Source organism: Schistocerca serialis, chromosome 2 (assembly GCF_023864345.2).
Source record: "Schistocerca serialis cubense isolate TAMUIC-IGC-003099 chromosome 2, iqSchSeri2.2, whole genome shotgun sequence".
NCBI classification, from domain to species: domain Eukaryota; kingdom Metazoa; phylum Arthropoda; class Insecta; order Orthoptera; family Acrididae; genus Schistocerca; species Schistocerca serialis.
The window spans coordinates 1,052,643,178-1,052,651,742 of NC_064639.1; positions in this window are offsets into that span (position 1 = coordinate 1,052,643,178).

Sequence of the window (8,565 nt, forward strand, 5' to 3'; positions counted from 1 at the left end):
TGGCGCTGGGTGCAGGACACGCTCGATGCACCAGCCTTTCAGTACCCATGGGCACACTATACGGCTCACAGCACATGGGCCTGGACCTTGGTCATTGTTGTCTTTCATGGTTTTTGGCAACACACCAACGACATCCTCGACCAGGCAGGCAGAGTCTCCTGGCCGTGCCACAGTTCTATTTACTATAACTGTGTATGATTTAAAGCAAGCCTCAAAGTGTTGGTACAAATGTCTTGATAAATTTCTTAGTGCATGTAATATATGGGAGAGCTGTTAAGCTCCACATATGTTCAACAGTGAAACCTGGCACTGCCGTTTGATACTGATGATGAACTGGCTAGGGACTCTATTGACGCAGTTACTATATTTACTGAATAGTTGAGTAAATATATTCTCATCACTGGAGTAAATGTTGATTACTACTTAGGCTTCTGAATAATGAAATTAGGCAACTGTATTAAAATAAATCAGTTTCCATATCTGAAGAGAATTTTAGAGAAATACAGCATGATGGACATAAAACCATTATGTTTACTAATTTAATCAGGATGGATACTACATGAGTCACCTCCTTTTATTAATACTGAACTCTAACAAGAAACAAATGGAAGTTTCTGGCCATGCCCTTTCAAACAAACCATACTGGAATTTGCCTGGAGCTATTTAGAGAAATCACAGAAAATGCACATCTGAATGACTGGGCATGGATCTGAACTATCATCCTCCACAATGCAAGTGTGGTACAGTGTGCCAGCCACTGCAACATCTCGCTCAGTTGACAGTTCAAGACTCATCAACACAGACACGTTTTGCATTGCTCAAACAAATACCCAAATATCTTAAATCAACAATTACAGATGACATTCAGTTTGAGAATGAAGACTGTAGTATTGGACCTATACAGTGATGCTGATCATGGTGGTGACAGAGAGACAAAATTATTAACAAGTGGCATTCTATTCACTTTTCATGGATGTCCAATTGTGAGTAAACACAAATTATTGCAGTGTGTTGCTCTTTCTTCAAAGGACACAGAATGTGTGTTGCAAATGAAGCTTCCAAATCACTTGTATGGTTAAACCAACTTCTAAAAAAATAAAAATAATAATAATAATAATAATAATAATAAAAATAATAATAATAATTGCAGCTGTTGATGAGTCCCCAGCTCCTATTTTGCAAAGAGATAACCAAAGCACTAAAAAATTTATTCGTGGATCATGATTTTATGAACAATGAAAACACACAGAGACACTGTATCATTACATTCAGCAAATAGTTAATGAGACAAAGATTAGCGCAGTGGTTAGCACACTGGACTCACATTCGGGAGGACGGCAGTTCAATCCCGTCTCCAGCCATCCTGATTTAGGTTTTCCGTGATTTCCCTAAATCGTTTCAGGCAAATGCCAGGATGGTTCCTTTGAAAGGGCATGGCCGATTTCCTTCCCAATCCTTCCATAACCCGAGCTTGCGCTCCGTCTCTAATGACCTCATTGTCGACGGGACGTTAAACACTAACCACCACCACCACAAAGATTAGATGTATTACACACCAACCAGCAAACAGGCAGCAGACACTCTGACCAAAGACTATGATTTGCAAAGATACAGGCAATGAAGGAACAATGTGTTGGTGCTGTGTCTACTTCATGAAATACATAAAACATGGGGGAGCATGTGAAAGTACTTGTGTTTTCAGTGTTACTAAATATATTAATATTCTTTTGAAGAACAATGATGTGAGAAGAATAGACCATTACTTACCACACAGAAGAGACACTGAGTTGCAGGGAGGCACAATGAAAAATAACGCTACATATATTCAGCTATCAGACTAAGTCCTTCATCAGAAAACATACACACATTCATAGAAGCACAACTCATGTAAACATGGTCACTGTTATCTCTGGGCACTGGGAATGATGCTAGGTCCAAACACTACTTATTTCAATTTTCAATATGGTACTTTGTAATAATATTATCAATGCAGATCATAGGTCTACTGTTTTCTCCAGTACTTCCAGAAAAGTTTACGATGAAACAAGGTTTCTGAATTAAGTTGTGCATTTTATAGGTTCACTGCTTTTGACTACCACATTTTAAGAGAAGTCTACTGCAATCACAACTTCTTTTGTACCTTCCTTGCAAGTTTTTCAGTATGACATTGGACTTTATCCAAGAACACTTTTATTAGAGCATATCCAGGATTTATATGGATTGCAGTAATCACTCTATTCTGACCACTTAACTAAGCAACTCTAAAAAACAGTCTTCATTTAAATAATTAAAATTATTTCTTACTTTATAATTTAGTGAAGAATCTACAAGAAATAACTCCTACAGAAGCTGGTAGCTACCTTAAAGTTAGCATGTTACTCTTGTCATCTATTAATTTTATTTTATTGTAGTTGTTAATTTGATTTAAATTGTTAATTAGGAACTGGTTTTTCACACTTTCTGGTTTGTTCCCTTCGCATTTATTTTCTGTTTAACATTTTTAATTGCATTGCCACTGCACTGTCAAAGAATAGTTTTACTGTGTGTTTGTACCTTGTTCTTGCTGTGTAACATGTTTTTCAATGCTTTTCATGTTCTTGTCAAGTATCTTAAAATTCATGGGGTACTTCTGGGTGTTCTGCTGAATTGTTATTTCTGTTCTATGCACAATATTTTGACCACTGACCCAGATGTTTCCATCAGATGCTGTGAGTTATGCTGTTAAAGAAGATGCTGGGTTTGTCATCGAAACATTGTGCGAAAAATGGAAACAACTCAGGGGGACCTGGAAGCACACTATCAATCAATTGCTCTGAGATATTTAAAACAAATCTCATTTACTCAGTCTCAGTTGCACATTTTTTAAATACATGACATGTTTTGATCTCTCTGAATTATCTTCAGATCCAAAACAAAGTAAAACTGAATATGTATTATTTATTATTTTACAATAAGTAGAAAATAACTTACATAAATGTAGAATTAACTCATGTTCACGTCAGAACCTCTTATTTGAGTACTGTTTTGCACCTGCAGTCAGTGTTTTGAATTGTATGTGTCAGAGTTAGAGGGAAGGGAGGTAGGGGAGAGGGAGGGGAAAAGGGGGGAAGAGGAGGTGAAAGGGAGGCAGATGGGAGTGAGAGTGACTGGGAGAGGGGAATGCTAATGGGGCAGGTGTAGTTACGATATCCTGAGTTTGAGAAGAGAAGGTTGTAATATTGCTACATTAATTTTGCTATGATGAAAGCGGTACTGACTGACAATAAAACCGGGTTAAAAGCTGTGAGCTGTCTGGGGAGAAGTTAACCGTGCATTACTGCGCAACTGTTTCACCAGGTAACTAGTCTAGGTTTACCACATTACCAATCAGACTAACGTTGATTATAATCTTTTACAGTCATACAACAACCGGTAATATATCTATATATAAAAAGGAGAATTTAAATAAAAAGAAAGAAATCAGTTTATATTTGGAAATTTATTTTAAGATTGTTCATTGAAATATCAGCATATTATACGTGAGTTATAACTGAGCTGGTGCCTTGTTTAAGGATTGTAAAAATGTGAGATTTTAATCTTACGGAACACATCAAATATGGAGCCAAGATTGGGAGACTGCCTACAACACTGCATTCACAAAACAACACCCAAAGAACGTTGAAACATAAGCAAGAAGAAATTAACCACAACCAACAGATTCAGTTTTCACCCAAAGAAATTACGTTCGTAACACAATCCTGTCCGTCATGTAATTACCACACACTGGTATACTAAATTCATATTAACTCTTTGTGAAATCTTCCCAAAAAGAATAGCTGAAGGCTACTTTGATGATTACACCACATGCTCCACGTGGTCAACTTGGTTTACAGAAAGCGTATAACTCCACAGTAATTTTGATAATTAAAATAAATTCGATCGAAAAGCAACTGACAAAAGAAAAACCTTGAACTGGTTACTATTAACCTGATGGGTCAAACAGTTATATAAGCATGTGGTACTGGTCTCGCAAAGTACACTCCACGTGGGTTGAACATAAAGAAAAGCATAAAGAAAAGTTGCTATATTGTAAAATATTGTCAAGACGAGACGTTATAGTCACACAAGCATTCACATTTAAGATTGATGAACTTAGTTAGAGTTACTGATCAACACGTGGTTCCACTTTACTCACAAAGTAATGACAAAGCAACTACCACAAAATAATCTGAACTTCACACGAGAATTACACTACGCTGCAATTTAAGATAACCTTAGATATTTTAGAGCTAAACCCGAAATAAAGATGATTAAATTTTCAGTTAGGCTGAACTTAACAAATCCATTGTCCTATGGACTTAGCAGACATGTGCTTAGCCGGAGATCTTACCACTTCAGACGCTCGCCACCGCCAGACTGCCACCGCGCTACTACCGAGCGTGCTTCCTGAGGGTGGCTAACAAAGACAAACGGAAGGGGCCAGAGGGGCAGCTTCCTATACCAACATGACAACGGACGGACAGAACCATACTAAGGATAGAAACCTCTCTGCTTTAAGAAAGCGTAGCTACCTGTTCCGACGTTGGTCCTACTGTTCTCTAGCAGACAGCCTTGTCTGCTACCCTCAAGCATGCAACTACAAACACGTTTGATCATTCATCCTCTCACACAGAAGGGAAGGGGGATGACAGTATCTTATCATATACAGTATATAACAGAAAGCGGATGTAGGTTCCGTATGAGACTGTGTGACATGAATTACATATAAACTGTGTTTTAAAGTGTAGTAGTGTGACAGATCGTTCTTGTTTACGTGTAAAAGTAACACGTTCCACTACTCAGTCTCCTCCCAGATAGTCAGAAACGCCACAGTAACTTTAGAAGAGGAATTTATTCCATAAATGACAACAGATTTAAGAAATCAAACATGAAAGGAATCCAACAGAGACCTTTCATAACCCCAACGCTCCGGGAAAAGACTGTGCAGGGAATTTTCTGGCCATGCTAGGACATTCCCAAGCAGGTTTCTCACACCCTACTTAAAACCAAAAGTGTAAAGAAAAGGCAAAAGGTCACCAGCTACTTGCTAAAACACAATAATTTCAACAAATCTTTAAAATCTACTAATTTCAAACAGAAAAAAAAGAACACAATCTGTGACACCTATTTAGTGTAGACCTAATTCGGTCAGCAAGTAAAAACAATGGTTCCTGTGTCATTAATATGAAAACAATTTCTGGTTGTTACCCTTATGGAGTTCACCAGTATTTGCTCATTGGAAGAGCCAACTGATCACAGGCAAATTTATGACTGTTTATTAACAAGCAAAATTTATGAAAATAGCAAAGGTGCCACAGCAATTAAAAAAGAACATGCAATAACATCAGTATTATAAAGCAGAACATTACAATGCACAATCCGCAAAACCAAAAATTGATAAGAAAAAAAAACATGTTTTACAAAGTGGTTATCGCAAAAAAATTCTATATCTTATAAAACTAATAATTTGTAGAATTAACATAACTATGTGGCATTAATTTAATCACTCTACTATATTTCAGTTAGTTAGCAAACAATGAGCACTGTGTCATTATACTGAAAATACAATTAATTATGTGATTGTTACCCTTAAGGGGTTCCTCACTATAAATATGCCCCATGCAAAGGCTAATCGATCACAGTCCAATGAGAATGAATAGCAATCTGACTGATAAACGAAGCAATGCCACATGAATGAATTTACGAAACAAAATAACACAAATCTAATACATCACACAAGAACAAACATTGATCAATAAAACAGTACAATATCTAATAAAAAACACCAATAAATAAAACACCTGCAAAATACAAGAGTCAAAGTCTAAAATAAACAATAAATAGAACACCTGCAAAATACGAGAGTCAAAGTCTAAAAAAAATTAATAAATAGAACACCTGCAAAATACAAGAGTCAAAGTCCAAAAAAAAATTAATAAATAGAACACCTGCAAAATACAAGAGTCAGTCTAGTAAGCACCAATAAATCGAATCCCTGAAAAACACACGAGTCAAAGTTTCTGTGACAGAAACACACGAATATGCATTGAACTAAGAACCGTATAATCACTGTTCACTGATACACTCACTAGTTCCACTGTTCCGAGGCACAATATAAGGGTGGGGGAGGGGGTTCGTCGCCGCAGCTGTCAGTAGGGATTTTTGTCCATCTGTTGCGTGCAATCCCGCCGTCTCTGCCCTCTCATGAAGTTTCTCTTGGTGGTCTGTGTCACGTACATCTCGATTTGGTTCCATGTTTGTGTTGTCAAATTCGTGCGGTATCCTCGATTGACACGCCAGGTTGATATTCCTGGGCAAGGATGGCACTTAGTGGCTCTTCTTTTGTGCCACCCTTAGCGACCAGAGAACATCGAACCATGATTTACTGTCGCTTGACAGTAGGCATCCATCAAGAAATGTTGATAGGCGTCGTTGAAGTCTGCCAGTTTCTCTGGACAGTACCTGTCAAAAGGCTCCACGCCCCTTGTGTTGTTTCTCCGCGGCCGTCTCGTCACGGTCGCGTGCGTGTGGTGCGTTGCCAGCAGATGGATTTCCGCGCGGTGGACCGCTCGCCCATCTCAGGTCGTCGCCTTCAGGAAGGGTCACACGGGGCGGCCGCCCATTAGCTCCAGGTGCAAGGGAAAGTGTTTGCCGCATGCCCTTCTTTTGTGGTCGACCGCGCTCCCGAAGTGGCCCGGTTGACAGCGTCCCCCGCTGGGAAACCCGCCAGTTTACAACTAGTCCGGCTGCTCCCGCTGTCTCGTAAGAGTTTAGCCGGTTCGCTTTCACGTTCTCAACTGCATTCACAGAAAATTTTTTTTATCGTAGTTATGTGACTACACAATGTCATACATAATACCACTTAGTATTATCTTTCACAATTTTTAAGAACAAACGTGAGACTTAATTTTTTTTTTAAATTAGATGAATCGACAATATAAAATAAAATTTAAATGACTTGACAATGTAAAAGAATAAAAATGAAATGACTTTACAATGTAAAAAAAATAAGAATTAAATGAACTGACAATATAATATTTAAATCCACATCACTAATGTGGTTCACTTACGTTTTAATAAATCAAATGCTACTTATTAATTCACTAAAATGAATAGGATTATGCCTTGTGCAAGTATAGGTCGGGTCAGCATAGGGTTCACATGTTATTTACACACACACATGCACACCTGTTGTCTATTCTACAAACTAACTACCCATAAACATGCATTACTCAAAATTCTACTTCACTCCACTACTAGTTAAGCCCACAAGCTACTTCAATGCTATTTCAACACCGTGTATATACCACTACAACATTGTTCTAATTCGTCCTCTTCTTGACGCTCGCGGCATACGTCTTGTCACATGATAAATAAGGAGAAACTTTCCTTAAACATACACAGTAAAAAGAACAATGGTTACTTACACGCCAAAACATTTATACCAGTTGACACACCTGATAAGAGACTCGCAATTATACATTTATCATACTCATATATTCACACATAAAACAGTAAGAAAATTTCATCTAAAATTACGTTATCACAAGAATTAATCACACAGATGGCTCTGAGAACGGTAAAAATGTCTGCTCTATACAGGTTATACTACATTTTCTTACCCATTTTGCTGCGATTTCGTTCCTTCTTTAAGTTACCTCTCGCTTCCAAATCAGTCATTTCGCCTGTGGTGGTTATTCTGGATTCATTTCTCATGAATGGCAAAATTGTGGTCACCTCTATTCTGTAAAACAGTATCATCTTAACATATTGAACTTACAACAGACACAAAAGATCCGAATCCTCCTGCAGTTTAAATGACAAATGTTTTGCTTCATCCTTATTACCTTAAACCAAGCTTTCCTTCGTTCCCATAATCAAAATTATTTAATCATCCTCTACCTTCAAGAGGGAAATTTCCTCAGTACAAATCATATAGGCTGCAGTGCATCCCGCACCAGCGAAAACGGTAAGCTGTAATGCTCACAGCATCAGCAAAAATACATAAACGTCGCTTTTCTAGGACAAGTATTAACGCAGAGTAATTTTTTAGGCTCTGGCTCAACATCAGTGAAGACTACAAAAAGGATCCACATTTCCGTTCCATTCTCCATTTGCTGGAAAACTGCTCGTATTTGACTGCCACAATAATATTTCAGGGCGACGTAAATTACACAAACCACAATTCTTCTTTCACCTTGAAGGGAATCAATCTACTTACGAAATCCACAGACAGCACTTTCCGTACTCAGCTATAAAGAACAAAAAAGACATATATCATCAATATTAACATATCGCATATTGGGAAGCCAATGGTTAAACAATCGTATTATCGCATCCTGTTTTCAAGATTCCAAACTTACTCATTCCTTTCTCAGAGCTCTCCTATCTTAAAATATTCATACAGCACGCATACTATAGTAAGAGATCCTCATTTATACTGACAGATATAGAATAGTAATAGATAGATAGTAGCACTGAAAGCAGAAAATCGGAAACAAGGCTACTAACAGCTGGGGACCTGGGTTTGCCAGACCCATAATACCC